Here is a 16,461-nt window from a genome sequence, read left to right as displayed (position 1 = left end):
GCGAGTAACCATTGAATAAATTGTAAATATTATGAAAAAAAAAAAAAAAAATCTCCAAATATGTCTCAAGACCAACATCGTATTTTACATAATAGCTTTTGTTTTTAAATTTTCAAAGAAGAAAATTACCAGCTTTGTATTATTTATTCTAGAGTCCAGAAAGGATAAAATATAGTCTTTTAATTTTAAAAATTAAATGCCTGATATTAAAACCTAATAAGGATATTGTCCATTTATCTCAGTTATATAAATGTGAAAATACAAGTACCAACAATCAAATGCATCATTTTAAAGATATTTGATTGAATAAAATGTAATATCATTACACATTAACCATGATATAGAATAGCTCTTAAAACATTAACCAGCCTACCTTATTTTAAATTATAATACTAAAGATATCACCATTAAATTCAGGAACAAAGGAAGACTTTCTGCCACCATCCTTATTGCATAGTAATGTTGGGAAGGTCCCGGCTATTTAAAGAGCCAATAAAACAGTTTACAGGAAATAAACAGAAAATATATGGAAAGGAGGAAGCAAAGTTATCTCCATGACTACACCACACTGGAAATAAAATATTCAACTTAAAATTTTTAAAAAATTAGTTTTAAATTAATTAAATTTAAACTTCAAGAAATAAAATTTAGGAATGTTGGTAAGATGATCAAACTCAACAGAAAAAAAATGATAAAGTTGTTACCTTCTTAAATACTAGAAATAGCCAATTTATTGGAACAAAGTTCCAACTGCATCTAAGTGTACCTAAGAGCAGAAAAGAGTGCATAGATATCTGTAAGTGGAAACCTCTGGGGCACACTGTTACCAGTCTGAATTTTCTATATTGTTTCTATTATCCATAAACAAACTGTTACTGTGTTTCAAATAGGCACCAAGATCTGTCCAGATGCAAAGAAAACAGCACTGAAAACGACAGCTGTATGGACAGAGCCAGGAGTGCTGTTTCCAGGCTCTCGCCCTCACGTGGAAAGGTGCTCACTCGGGTAGTAAATGGCCATCAACTGTGGCTAGTTGGCCGTCAGCTGTAACCAGTGAGCCATTGGCCACTAATATAACTGCCATGGCTACGCTAGCAGAAAATGGGGGCTAGCAAGGAGATGGTGGCTGAGTTAGCAAGAGCGGATTGCAGTTAGCACAGCGGATTGCAGCTAGCAAGTCAGGTTGGTTGGCAGAGAGAAGTGGATGCCAGGTTGCAGATAGTGTAACTCCTGCTTCCTGTGTCTGCAACCCCAGCCACCAGCAAGAATATAGTGGTATGACTCCCCTACCTATGGCTCCGTGGGTGTTCCTTTTTGGCCCCACCATATCCTGCATTCTTATGTGGGGAACAGGAGCTGAGACCACGCATGCCACCCTGCATGACAACAAACAAGTTTCCATTCTTCTGTAGTTTATAACTCACTGAGGTGAGTGGAGCAAGGGATGATAAAAAAAACATGAAAAATAAATACACAAGCAACCATCTGAGAGTGTAATATGCTATAAGGAATAAAACAAACTGATAAGCTGGAGACTCATGGGCTACTTTGGGTTGGGAGTTCAGAGAAGACCTTCCTCAGCAGGTTACATTTAAATTGAGAACTGAATGATCAGGGCCAGATAGAGAAGATCAGGTTGAAGAAAATTCTAGAAAGAATCTCTTATTTTAACTTGAGACTTAACTTTTATATTGGATTTTGTAATATGCACATGGTTCTTTTACTGTAAAATACAATGCTTTTTTTATCCCAATATTAATTTCATACTTATGGAGAAGTCCATTTGGACTTAGCCTTCTCAATTTAGTTGCTTTGACTTCAATCCATTTTGAGTCATATTATCAACAAACTGTTAGATATTGTCTTCCTCCTCTTATACTATCTCCTCTTCCGTTTTCTTCTTCATCTTATCTCTGACTCACACTGCACTGAACTCATTACTGAAATGAAGCATGTGGTGCTTCATTCAAGATATTCTTTGTTATTAAAATATGTAATACCCAAATTATCTTAATAAATTGGGTCCGTACAAATTCAGGTAATAGCAAATTGAGTATTTCAAAATGTTCTATTTTACCTCTTCTCAGACTGGCATTCACCTCTAAAGGTGACTATTTTTTTTTAGAAATATATAAGAATATTAAAAATAATTCAATTCTAAATCTGCTAATAACATGGCAAGATTTTAAATCTGAAACTTCCCTCCTCTCTTAGAAACTACAGCAGGATGAAAATGACAACAACAAAACCTAGCAACTCCATTTCCAAGGAAATTAGGAGACACATTTCAAATTGTGTAAATGCTGATTAAGACAGCTGAGAGTGATAAAACCAGTAATCCTTGCAGAAAGAGGCAACAGGAGTGTTTGTGAAAAAAATGAAACAATAGAGCAGGCATAGCTAGTGGTGGCAGATCTCAGTAAGTGCCAGAAAAAAAAAAATGTATATACATCACACTTTCAAACACACCTTCTCTCAACCGTAGCTCACACCCGATTTACTGCACCAAACAAGTTGAAATTTGTCACACACTGTTACTAAGGTTCATCACACTGATTCCTGTACTGAGAACCCCTGCCTTTCTGTTGGATGGCACTGGGCAGCAGCATTCACCATATTTTGCGATCACAACAGAAAGGCTCTGTGTCACACATCACTTCTGGTATATGGCAAGTTCTCTCAAATAAAAACATTACGGTGTGTCTCCTCATATACCTTATTCACCAGATCTGGCACCGTGTGACTTCTGGCTCTTCCCCAAAGTCAAAATGACCATGAAAGGTAAATGTTTTGAATTCATTCAGGACATCCAGGCAGCCATGACAGTGCAATTAAGGACACTCACAAAAGAGGACTTCCAGAACTGCTGCAGAAAGTGGCAAGAACTATGGGATTAGTGTGTTTGAAGCAAGGGGGAGTATTTTGAGAAGGATTAATGGCAATGTGTCTTTTACTGCAATAAATTTTATTTAAAACTTCTCCTTTTTTCTTAATCACACCTCATACATAGCGTTTTTCATATATTTTTGCTTCCTTAAAATCTGACACCAAAAACTTGCTCCTGGGGCCATCATTTAGCCAGGTGACATTTCCTGCTACACATTGAACACATATCATTCAACTATACACACCATGGAAATACCTTACCTCTGAACAACTATGTATTGAGTCTATTTAGTTCATGGTCTCTAACAAAACCCAGATAGTTTCAATATAAATACCAGGACCCTGAAACATTGAAGAAAACAAAAGAGAAAGCTTTCTAAATTATGAGTCTTTCTTGATTTTTTTTTATTATTATTGTTGATTGAGGTCCCTTTTTGTACATAACCTTGCCAGCTGTATTAATTATTTTAGTAGTTGGTTTACTCTTCATTTTTTTTCCCTTCCATTGTCTCCTGGGATCATGAAAGAGTTAAATCTCCAAAATCATCATCTTAGTGCTGCATCCACAGCAGGAGCATCTGCTCATTATTAGATTATGTGGGCACTAGTCAGGGTAGAACTCTGAGCAGACTAATAGCAGTGGAAGCATAGTTGTGGAAAAGTAACCCACAACTTAAACTGCTAGGACACAAAATTACTTTGGTCTTGGCACAGAGATCACCTCAATTTTTTTTTTTTTTTTTCTGCTCTTCTTACTTCAAACAAAAAATATTCAAACTCATTAGTTTAAGTTACTTTCAATCAAGGATCCAAAAATATGAAAACATTAATTTTTAGATGTCTCAATATTTTGTCTCTCTCCTACTTTTCTCATGCCCTACTTTCCCACCCAAAAGGGAAGAAGAAAGTGCCTGGTATTTAACTGGGCCTGAAATCAGCAGAGCCTGAGTACCACAAGAAAGGCTGCTCTTTTGATTTTTTTGGCGAACACCAGGGGTAGATGTTCTGGAAATCTGGCCAAATTTATAACCCATTTTTGAAGACTGACTTGTGAGGTTCTGAGCATTTGGAAAGAAAGAGATAAGCAACTTAACATCAGATTTTATTTAAATAGATCACAAACACTAAAGGTCTTCAGGTTCAATAAAGGTAATATTTTTACAGCTTGCACAGTCCTACTGCCTGACTCCACTAGTAAGCGAGGAACTTGTGAGCAGAGGCAGTCCCCCACACTACAGGACACAGACTGTAGAGCCAGAACAGAATTTCCTGGCGGCCTGATGGTTCTAGTAAACATTTCTCTGGTCAGATCTAGACTCCACATCAAATGTTTGACAATCCTGCTCTAATCTTTCTTTGTTTAGGACTACAACTCTGAAAAAACTTGACTTTTAACTGTAATTTTTCTTTTTATTAAATAAGTGTGTTCTCGTTAGCATGATACTCTAAGAAACAAAATTATTGGGAACTACAGAGAGTATATTTCTAGTGTAGAGAAAATATTTTTAGTTTCTTTTTAAATAAAGCAGAAATTTGCTGATTAAAAATAATCCCAAAATATTTTGCAAATTCTGAATTTACCTTGACTTGAACAAAAGAATGAGGTAATTCTCCCATATTTAAAAAGTGAACCACCATGTTGGAAAATGGGCAATGTTCCACTTTCAATGATTTGAGGATGACTTTTCAGAGCCCTACCCCAAACTATCTCCCTATCAACTTTGTTCCCATACCTAACTTCTCATAGAGAAATAATTGAACAATTTATTTTTCCAGTAGCTACCATGTGCTATAAAGATTTCTTTAAAATGTAATATTTTGAAATGTAGGCTATTATGCTATTAGTTGTTCAACAGCTTGATTGAGACTTGTTTTTCAGATTAGTTATCACAGCACTAAGGGAGTGAATCATAGAATAGATAAGGTTATTATTTAAAGAAAATAAATGGCTCAGATGTGCTTTAGACCAAGGTGTATTATTAGCTATAATAAATGAAGGCATGGTCAGGGAAGTCACACTTTAGCCTGTCCCCGCATTCATATATTTATTTAAGACTCTAAAGGTCTCTGTGGTGAGCACAGAAAAAGCTAATAAAAGATAGGTAGTTTCAAAATAGAGATTCAGATAACGAGTAGATATATTAACAGGAGACCTAGAGAGTCTAAGATGAGGTAAAAGTTAATTGAAGGTGAAACAAATATAAGTATAGTGAATTAAGAGCCAGGAATTGTCAAATATTGGCTCATACTTGTCGTGTGTTGCTGAATTGTTTACCAAAACACTTTCAACCTAGAAACACGGAGCTAAAGGAAGATATAAGGAATCAGAAGACCCATCAGAGGTATCATGTGCTTTATATTGTATTCTTTTCAGTGAAACTAACAGTTAAAAGACCTTGGAGTTATTGTTATTATTAAAAATATTAATAGCATTTAACATAACTGATTATCTTTCTTCCTTAACACAATATTGTTCCCTTGCTTTCTTTAATACTATTATTCTCCCTCAGTTTTCCTTTTATGTCTCTAAATGCTCTTCCTTTGCCTCTAAATGCTTCTTGTCAGTTGTTTTGTTTTATTTATTATCCTACCTGTAGTAGTGCCCAGAAGTCAATCCTTGGATCCTCTCTCTTCTCTAGGTAATTTCATCTAGTCCTGTGACTTTACATAACATCCATGTGTTGACAACTCACAAACATGTCCACATTCCTGACCTCTCCCCTAAACACCAGATGTACAGACACTATTGCCTTCCAGGCATCTCCATATGAATAACTAAGCCACTACAAACCTAACTCCTTAAAAATATGCTCTAGAACAGGGGTGTTCAAACTTTTTTCAATGTTTTTTACCAAGGGCCATATGCGGTAAAATACACAAACAGCCGGGCCACTCACTCGAGGTGAAGTACGTATTGCCTCACCTGGTTTATTTAAGTAAACTAAATATATTTTTGGAATTTGTTGCGGGCCAATTAAAAATGGATTGCGGGCCGCAGTTGACCCGCGGGTCACAGTTTGGACACCACTGCTCTAGAGTGTCCTCTAAAACCTGTGCCTTCTGCACCCTTCGCCTCAGTCCATGTCAACTCTACTCTTCCAATTGCTCAGGCCAAAAACCTCCATTATCCTTGCCTTCTCTCCCACAATCTCATAACATTTACTTTGTCAACACATCATATGGGCTCTACCTTCAAGATCTATGCAGAAAATGTCCACTTTTCACTACCTCCATTTCTACCACACTTGCACAAAACCACAGTCATTTCTTTTTTGGAATTTTGAGACTGACTCCTAACTGATTTTCCTGCTTCCACCCTTCCTCTTAGTCCCCATTTAGTAGGCATATCCTTTTAAAATCCAAAGTAGATCATGGCATTCCCTGACCTAAGTTTTCCAGTGACTTCTCATCCCTTTTGGAGTGAATGCCAAAGTTCTTATGTTATCCTATAAAAACCTACAGGATCTGGCTCCCCATCCAACTCTCTGAGCTCATCCCCTTGCATTCTCCCACTTTATTTCTCATTCCCCACCATCTAAGCTGGCCTCCCAGGAACACGTCGAGCTCAGGGTCTTTCCACTCACATTATTATTATCTTTCGTGGACACTCCTCCTCCATATATTGGTATGGTTCACTCGCATTCTTCTTAGGTCTCTGCTTTTTTTGTCAAATCATCAGAAGCCTTCCTTGACTACTTAATATACAAACAGAATTCCTCTTCCCCTTCTGACTCAAACAGGATTGCCAGATTTTTATTTTTTTTTTGAGGGGGGGAGACAGTGAGGGACACCTGGTTACATTTGAATTTCAGACAAACAACAAATATTTCATTGTTCAGTATAAATATGCCCAAAATATCAGAGGACATACTAATACTAAAAAATTATTCTTAAATATTTCATGAAACATACTTAACTCAAAAAAATGAAATCTGTGTTTATCTGAAATTCCAATTTCACTGAGTGTCCCATATTTTATCTGGCAAGTCTAAACTCACCCCAGTACTCCCTCTTCTTCCATTTTAGTTCTCTTCATACTACATGTCGATACCTGACTTCTCATGTATTTATTTGTTTCTTATCTGTCTCCTAAACTAGATTGGGGGCAAGGACTTGTTTTAATTTATTATTTTATCTTAGCACCGAAAACAATGCCTGCCATGCAATTGTATGTTGAATGAATGAATGAATGAATGAATAAGTAATGAATGAATGCGTGTTGATCATGTAGACTTTGGGGATAGGGTCTGGGATCACCTCCCATGGTCTTTTCTCTTTATTTCACCCCTGCCACTCATGGTTCCTAGCTAGAAAAGGGACAATATCTGAAGGCCTGGTTTTGCAGCTATAAGCTTCTAGGAAAATTCTACTTAAGTCTCCCCATTGTGCAGGCTTCTTTAACAAGCCTCAGCCAGCCAGTTTCAGTTTCTCATGCTTGCCTATTGCTTTACACAGGAACCAAAGAGGCGGAGTAGTTTGGGGATTCTTAGTGGGCTGTGTTTTCAGAAGGAAAAACCCTGTTGGATAGCAAATGTCATTCCGAATTCTTTAGATGTCAGGGCAGAACTCACAGAAAGTCATTGTTTATGTCTGAAACAAATCTTTATTATGTGATTGAAAATGTTCTCAGTTACTCTAACTTACTTTTATTAAAAAGTTTAATGTGTTTTTATTTCTTCCAAGCAGTAGATAAAAAGGTGTCATACAAATATTGATTTAAAATCCTTGCAAGTTTGCCCTCTTTTCTAATTTTTTTTTTTTCCTCTTTGAAGACAAATACACACTTTCATGGACGTGTGTGTGCGTGTGTGTGTTTGTGTGTGTGTGTGTGTGTGTGTGTGTGTGTACTAGTTTATGTCAGGAAGTAAATCACTATTAGTTTTATTTTTAGGAAAAAATGATTATTTTCCCATCCTACATTAACAAATGAAATGCACTAATGCAATGTATTATCTAATTTATTGAAGTTAGTGTTAATAACTACACCACATAAGTTTTCATGAACTCAAGTATGTCCCCTGAGAAAATCTGCCAAGAAGAAAATATAACATGAAATTCTATAGCTTGAAAATTTAACTAGAAACAAGATTAAAATGAGAAAATACCTGATTTAATAGTTTCAAGTCCATTTCACAGGTAAGAAAAAACAACAGTTTATAGAATCAACATAAAAATCTCCTAAAACCCACAAAAATGTTGTAATTTTTAAATTACAAATTCCATGTTTCTCAATTCTCAAACAACTAGCATTTTAAAGTTACGATTATAATTTAAAGTGCTAACAAGTGATTTCTAGCAATAAATAATCCACTAATAATAATGATCTAGATTAACCACTGAAGTAAAAACACCACTATTTCTTTCATGACTTTACAGACACAGCCTCTTTCCTTGCCAGGTATATTTTCCATATAGTTCTACAAGATCTCTGTTCTCCAATAGGTTTTGTCTGGAAATTTCAAACATAGTCATTGCTCTTCTACGTGTCTTGCTTTCATTTTTCACTGACGGCTATTCCGAAACTCACTGTCTCTTTGAGCTTCATAACTAACTTGATCCCCCTCCCAACAATGAGAATCTTATTTCACTTCTTAATTTACAGACAACAAAGAACCATCCCTCCACTTTTAGTGCTACCATGCACAGACTTCCATAATCTCCAGGCATTGAAATTATTATAGCATATTATACTTATAATAAAAATGATAAGTGAAATAATTACTAAGTAATTATTTATGCCAAGGACTTTTCTATGCAGGGTACAAATAATAAGTCATTTACTCTTAACACAACCCTCTGAGTAGGTCCTGTTATTATGTCTATTTTTCAGAAAAGAAGACTAAGGCCTAGAGACAGTAATCTAGAATGCAGCCAGAACCCTGGTTCTCACCCACCAGGGTACCTCCTCTTGACCTCTGTACATGCGTGCCTCAGCACCTATGAGATTTTTAAATTCAGTGGCTCTTTATTGGTAAGCCTTGTATTTCCAGCACCAGGCACATTTCCTGAATCATAGTAGGAATTATACAGTTGTTGCCAAATTAAAGGAAAGAAAGAAGGAAGAAAAGGAGGGAGGGAAAATTAGAGGAACACATTATCTTTTCTTTTTTAAACAAGTCACTTGGTATTTTAAACTGTCAGTATCTTCTGAGATCTTCTAAGCCTTCACCCCCTTCATTCTACTAAAGACAAAGAAGCAAATAAACAACAAAACAAATGTTCATCCAACCAAATAAATAAACAAATGAACTAAGTACTTATTTGAGTATAACTCATTTCTTCCTTCAAGACAATGAATACAAGACATACCAGCATTTAAAGCACTATTCAATCACTCATGTAATAAATATTTATTAAATAAATATTGAGTTAGCCAATTCCCAGGAGACTTTCCCTATTCTATTTTATTCCCCCTTGAGGGAAAAATATCAACTTCTAACATATACAATTTACTTATTAATTATATTTGTTGTTAATTATCTGTCTCACTCTTCTGGAATGCTAGTTCCACAAAGGTACAACACTTCTTTGCTTTATTCCCTGATGTATACTGGGCATGCACAACCATGCAGGACACAGATTATACATTCAATAAATACTTCCTAAATGAATGAATCACTGTGAAAAAGCATAAAAGATGAACATCGTATGGTGCATTTAATTATGGAGAAGGAATTGGCAAGATTGGGGTCAAATTGAAGACACAAAATGAAGGAAAATGTAGGGTAGAGTGTCACTGACAACAGTGAATGACACAGTCAACAACCAAATAACAAATACAAAAAAAGAGAAAGGGAGTTCAGGGAAGGGGAGTTAAATTTTGACTAGGTTTAATTTGATTTAAATGCAGAACATCCAGATGAATTCTAGTAGGCAACCAAAAATGCCTAGCAACCTATGAATTACTAGTATGCAAAAGCCATACTAGTATCCAAATATCCAACACCAAATTATGAGTCAGTATTTGTGACTGAGTTCTTACTTGATTCCCTACTCCTTAACTTTCTGTTGCAAAACTATAAATAGGTTGAAAAACATGACTGAAACCAATAATAAAATATATTATTTAGTACTCAGTGTTCATATGTAGTTAACAAAAAGATATCTGGAATATGATTTGAAGTGCCCCTCATTTTACTGATAGGAAGATTGAAGGGAACTGGCTGAAGGGAATTATTGTGTCCTATACATTAGGATTATGTTCACTGATTGAGAAGTGTCAAGACTGGTGTTGCAAGAGAAAAAGATTGGTGAAACAGGTCATACAATGAATATAAGTACGGAATCAAAAGCACAAATAAAATGTTAAATTTTGACAAGGAGGGGAGACTATGGAAATGAGTGAGAGTAGATGTATAGAGACTTTTTGAAGGAAAAGAATAATATTGATGGAGCAAAATTTTACAATACTGACATTCTAGGAAAAATATAAGGCAAGTATAACAGTCGTGATTCTCCAGAGAAATGGAAACAATAGAAGATAGATATGTAAAACTATACCAAAACACTTAAAGTCAAGATGATGGAGAAGGTAAATGCTGTGCTTGCATCGTCTCATGACCACATCAAAATTACAACAACACTACAGAATAACCATCATTGAGAATCACCAGAAGTCTAGCTGAATCAAAGTTCTACAACTAAGGACATGGAGCAGAAGCCATCTTGAGACTGACAGGAGGGGCAGAGATACTGAATGGGTGGGTCCCATACCCACACGTAATCATTAAAAATCAGGAGGGATATCTGGGCTGCAGAGGATCCCACAGAAGAATGAGGGGCCCCAGCCCCACACTATGCTCCCCAAATCAGGACTCCAGTGCCAAGGAGAGAAGTCCCCATAACTTCTTGCTGTGAAAACCAGCAGAGGTCATGGCTGAGTGAGAGGAGGAAGGCTAGAGTCCCAGGTGGTCCTCTTAAAGGGTTCAAGAAGGGACTTACTAGCTGACGGACTCACTTGCTCTGAATGCCAGCACTGGGACAGCAGCTCAGTTCAGGTGGTGGCAGATTGCTTTGTGGCTCATGCCAGGTAGCCCCGGGCAGGACATAGGCTGCAGCTGAATTTTGTCTGCAGCAGCCCCCTCCCAGGAGGCCGTGATGCTGCAAGCCCAGTAGCCAGCTTTGGACCACACAAGAGCATCACTCAGCCACCTCCAAGTACAGCACACCGAAAAAGCAGACTGGAGCTACACCAGAGACCTGCTAAAGTGAGTCCTGCTCCATAGAGACAGCCCCTGCACAACAGCTCTTCTAATGTAGTCATAGCCAGGCCTCAAAACTAATCAGCCCAAGGTTCAATCCCTCTCACTGATGTGCAAAGAACAACCAAGGTTCAAATACAACAGCAGGGCACACAATCCATGCAAGGAACATACCTGGAGGACCCGGCTCAGGTGACTAAAGAGATGACCCCACTGGGCCCCACAGGACACCTACTACATAAGGCCACTCTACCAAGACCAGGAGGCATAGCAGCTCTACCTAATACATAGAAACAAACACAGGGAGGCAGGCAAAATGGGAGGACAAAGAAAAATTTTCCAAATGAAACAAAACAAGTCTCCAGAATAAGAACTAAACAAAATGGAGGAAAGCAATCTACCAGATGTACAGTTCAAAACACCAGTTGTAATGATGCTCAATGAACTCAGGGAGAACTTCAACAAAGAGATAAGAAACATAAAAATGGATCTAGAAAACACACAAAAAAGGACCAGTCAGAAATAAAGAATATGATAATTGAAAGAATACATTTAAAGGGAAACAACAGTAGATTACATGAAGTAGAGGATCAAATCAGTGATTTAGAAGATAAGTAGCAGAAAACTCCCAATAAGATTAGAAAAAGAAAAAAGAGTTAAAAAAAAAAAGTGAGGATACTTTAACAGGCCTCTAGGACAATATCAAGTGTACCAATATTCACATTACAGGGGTACCAGAAGAAGAAAAAGAGCAATTAATTGAAAACCTATTTGAAGGAATAATGATAATGATGGAAAACTTCCCTAACCTGGAGAAGGAAATAGACATACAGCCCAGGAAGTGCAGAGAGTCCCAAACAAGATGAACCCAAATAGGTCCACACCAAGACACAACATAATTAAAATACCAAAGGTTAAAGACAAAGAAGGAATCTTAAAAAGCAGCAAAGGAAAATCAGTTACCCAAAAAGGAGCGCCCATAAGTCTGTCAACTGATTTCTCAACAGAAACTCTGCAGGCCAAAAGAGATTGGCACGGAATATTCAAAGTGATGAAAAGCTAGGATGTACAACCAAGATTATTTTACCTGCCAAAGCTGTCATTTAGAATCGAAGGACAGATAAAGAACTTCCCAGACGAGCAAAAGCTAAAGGAGTTCCTCACCATGAAACCAGTATTACAAGGAATGATAAACGGACCTCTTTCAAACCAAAAAAAAAGGAAAATCAAAATAGTAATAACTACATATCTATCAACCAATAACTACATTCAATGTAAATAGGTAAATGCACCAATAAAAAGATAAGGTGGCTAAATGGATAAAAAATAAATAAATAACACGACTCTTACATATGTTGCCTACAACAGACTCACTTCAGATCAAAAGAAACATACTGAAGAAACAGACCAAAACTAATGAGATGGATAAAGATATTTCATGAAAATGGAAATGGAAAAAAAAAATCTGGAGTAGAAATATTTATACCAGGCAAAATAGACTTTAAAACAAAGGCTATAACCAGAGACAAAGAAGTGTCCAGTAATCCCACTTTCTGGGTAATTATCCAAAGAAACCCAAAATGCTATTTCAGGGAGATGTGTGCATCCATGTTCATTGCATCACTGTTACAACAGCCAATATGTGGAGTCAGCCTGGGAGTCCACTGATGGATGAATGGATAAAGAGGAGGTGGTACATATATACAATGGAATATTGCTCAGTCAGGGAAGGGAATGGGTTCTTGCCATCTGTAGCTCACGGATAGACCTGGAAGCTATTGTGCTGAGTGGAGTACGTCAGATAGGGAAAGACAGATGCAATATGATTCCACTTATATGTGGAATCTAAAGAACAAAATAAACAAACAAACAAAACAGAAACAAAGTCATAGATACAGAAAACATTTTGATGGTTGGCAGATAGGAGAGTATTTGGGAGTGTAGGTGAAAAAAAGGGAAGGGATTAAGTAGTACAAATTGGTGTTACACAGTCATTATGGGGATGTAGGGTATAGCATAAGGAATACAGTCAATAATATTGTATTAACTAGGTATGGTGTCAGATGGGTAGATTTAGCGGGGTGATAGAAGGGAGAGGATTTGGGGGACAATGTAAAAAAGATGAAGAAATTAAGAGCAAATTAGTAGTTACAAAATAGTCATGGGGATGTAAAGCACAGGGAATATAGTCAATAATATTGTAATAACTATGTATAGTGTCAGGAGGTACTAGTCAAGGGAATCACTTCTTAAATTACATATATGTCTAACCACTGTGCTATACACCTGGAATTAATGTAAAATAATATTGAATGCCAACTGTAATTGAACAAATTAAAAGGGGGGAGGTCAAGGGAAGTAAAGCATTCAAACTTTCAGGTATAAAACAAATAAGTCATGGGGATGTAATATACAGCATAGGAAATATAGTCAATAATACTGTGATAGCATAGTACCATATCAGATGGTCGCTGGACTTACATGGTGATCACTTCTTATATAAATGTTGAATAACTATGGTGTACACCTGAAACTAATATAAAATTGTATTCGAGCTATATTTTGATAAAAATCTTAAAACATAAAACTGTATCAAGAAACGTATTTTAAGGAACTTCAGTTTTTGTTCGTAAGACCTATCCACATCATCAAGGGTAATCTGCTTTAAAGTCAACTGATTATAGATGTTAACCACAGTGCTGCAATATCTAGTTTTGGGTTTAACTGAATAACTGGGTATGATAATCTCACCAAGTGGATACATAAAATTAATCATCACAGAAAAATCACACGTGAAGTTGAAGTTGAGTGAGAAGGCAAAGGATAAAGCTTGTCCAACATAGCTCCTGGTATGTGTCTCACCATTTGGTGAGAAAGGTAGAGGATGGAAGAATATGAGAGCAGGAGACAGGATGAGCCATAGCTGAGAAGACAATAGCCTAGTGAAGGTATAAAGCGGGGCATAGGCATATACCAGGGAGCTCACTGGATCAGCAACCACAATACCTCGTTCCCAATTTCCCATGTATTAGTTCTTTCAATTTAGTCATATGTAACACCATTTCTCTGAGCCTAAATGGAAATAAGTATACCTCCTTCACCTGTATCAAAAGATAATTTGTCAATTAAATGAGGTGATGTATATGAAATACTTTAAAATATACACATCTTTATACATATGCATCTATTATTCCTATTATTCCCATTATAAGGCTTTATTAGAAGACTGCTACTCCAATAGAGATGGAGTTGAGTGAACATATGACCTCAAGGGATGCATCAAATTCAACATTGATAGGAGATTGTTACCAAATGTCACTGTCCATTTATGCAGCATACTGTTTCCTCAGTCTTATCTATGGAGTGGTACAATTAGAGACCACTGTTGTTATAACCAAGCGTAAATATCCAGTTTAAATTCAAACTATGATCTGAGTGAATGTGTATTGCTTGTACCAGCTAATAGTGATCAATATAGAATTAAAATCTACAAGTTCAAATGAGACTTATAATTATTCTCCAAGTGAAGATTTAGCAACAAAGACTACAGAGTGTTTAATCAAAAGGTGATTCATAGTTTTAATCCTATGTTATTATTCCTTCTTCTAGCTTTAGGAATGTTTTAGTAATCAAAATGTCTACATGGAAGACAAATAATTTGAAAGTCTTGAGTTATTGGAGGTTCACAAATTATAAAAGCAAACTACGTTTAAGCATAATTAATACCATTATTGTATTGTGATTAATGGGTTGAGGGAACAGCTGAAGAAAAATACTTTATTTTCTTCCCAATAAAAAGAGAAACATCTACATGTATATACTATTCACTTTAACATATTTTTGGATCAGAAAAAAGCATTATCATTATTATAAAAATAAGAAAAAAATTACCAAGTCCAATAAAGGGCACTAGCAATAAAGATTAAAATTTATACAAACCTGCCAAAATAAAACTATAGTCCAAGATAAAATTTATGAAAATACACATGCTACCAAGTAGGGAATTGTGCTGTGACCAGCAAAGAAATTATTTCTTAATAAATTATTTCTTTAAATAACTCCAATGCTAATACATTTAAATGCTTATTTACAGATGATTATTTGCTTCGAATAAAATCTGGAGGATATCCCAGGTAAGATACTAAAAGAGTTAGAAGTTAATGCCAATTAAAATTTCATAACAAAATAACAATATAGCACCTCTAAAATTAAAATATAAATCCATAAAAAATATTGCTTTAAAATAATTAAAATTACACTCAACATTTCAGAAACATTCTAATTGGTAATGTGAACTCCATGTACCAATACAGATTTAATAGAAATCTTTCTTAACTTGGGTTCTCCCAAAATCAGCCTTCTGAAAAAGGTTTGTGGTCAGACACTTCATTTTTGTAAATTCCCCCAAGGAACAACTAGGGTAGGGTGCTGGAGAAAGCAAAACAGGAAATGAATAGAGAAAGTATCATTGAATTGACTACCGCTGTGGAAATCGGGGCTGTATTTTTGGGGACCCAAAGAGAAATCATGTAGAACTCACCTTAGAATCGTCTACCGGAGACCAGTGTAGAGGGGAGTACAGGCATATATCAGAGATATTGCAGGTTTTGTTCCAGACCACTGCAATAAAGCCAGTGGTAATCTTTTTTGCTGGTGGAGGATCTTGCCTTCAGTTTGTAAAAAATGCAACACCTGTGAAGCGTAATAGAGCAAAGTGTATTAAAATGAGGTATGCTTGTATTTCTTCATGGCTCTCATTCCCTATTGGTCAAAGGTCCCTTGAGGAGGTGAATTTCCTACCCTTCCAGATGCGCGCATGCCCAGCCTTTTACTCAGAGGTTGCAGAGAAGCCCCGGGCAGAAAACAAGAAAAACAGGATGCAGCTGCGACCAGACACTATCGGGCTCACCTGAGATCGCTGGATGCTACAGCAATGGCAAACAGGTGTGCTGCTAGAGGATGTGAGCTAGGATACAACGTCTGGAAAATGTTTGCCTTCTTCAAATATCATTGGCACAGTTTAAAGTTAATCTGGATGGCAATAGGTTTTTAGAAAAGGCTAATTGTTTTCAGGGAGATCTGCTCCAATGTTTTCAGCAGAACTAGGTAAACAGATTCAGGGAAATTTAGGACAGAAACTATCTTGGCAGAATTGCTGTCAAGGCATATGCTTTTGTACATTAAAAAAGAGGGATTCCTTACCAGAGGGTAAGGGGGGTGGGGGGTGGGAGGTGAGGGTAAGGGGGATCAAATATATGGTGATGGAAGAACTGACTCTGGGTGGTGAACACACAATAGGATTTATAGATGATCTAATACAGAATTGTACACCTGAAATCTATGTAATTTTACTAACAATTGTCACCCCAATAAA

General features: G+C 36.4%; 1 long non-coding RNA gene across 1 annotated transcript in view; it reads right to left on the bottom strand.

Annotated features, from left to right (window-relative positions):
• LOC141567392 (uncharacterized) overlaps positions 1-15,773 on the bottom strand; it is a 131,039-nt gene extending 115,266 nt beyond the window's left edge. Inside the window, exon 1 of the long non-coding RNA XR_016019674.1 lies at positions 15,628-15,773. This is a non-coding gene — a long non-coding RNA (uncharacterized LOC141567392). The remainder of the gene's footprint in view (positions 1-15,627) is intronic.
• Positions 15,774-16,461: the final 688 nt, after the last annotated feature.

Source organism: Rhinolophus sinicus, chromosome 17 (genome assembly GCF_057876585.1).
Source record: "Rhinolophus sinicus isolate RSI-liver-muscle chromosome 17, RSI-T2T, whole genome shotgun sequence".
Lineage (NCBI taxonomy): Eukaryota > Metazoa > Chordata > Mammalia > Chiroptera > Rhinolophidae > Rhinolophus > Rhinolophus sinicus.
This window is presented reverse-complemented; position numbering and strand designations above follow the sequence as displayed.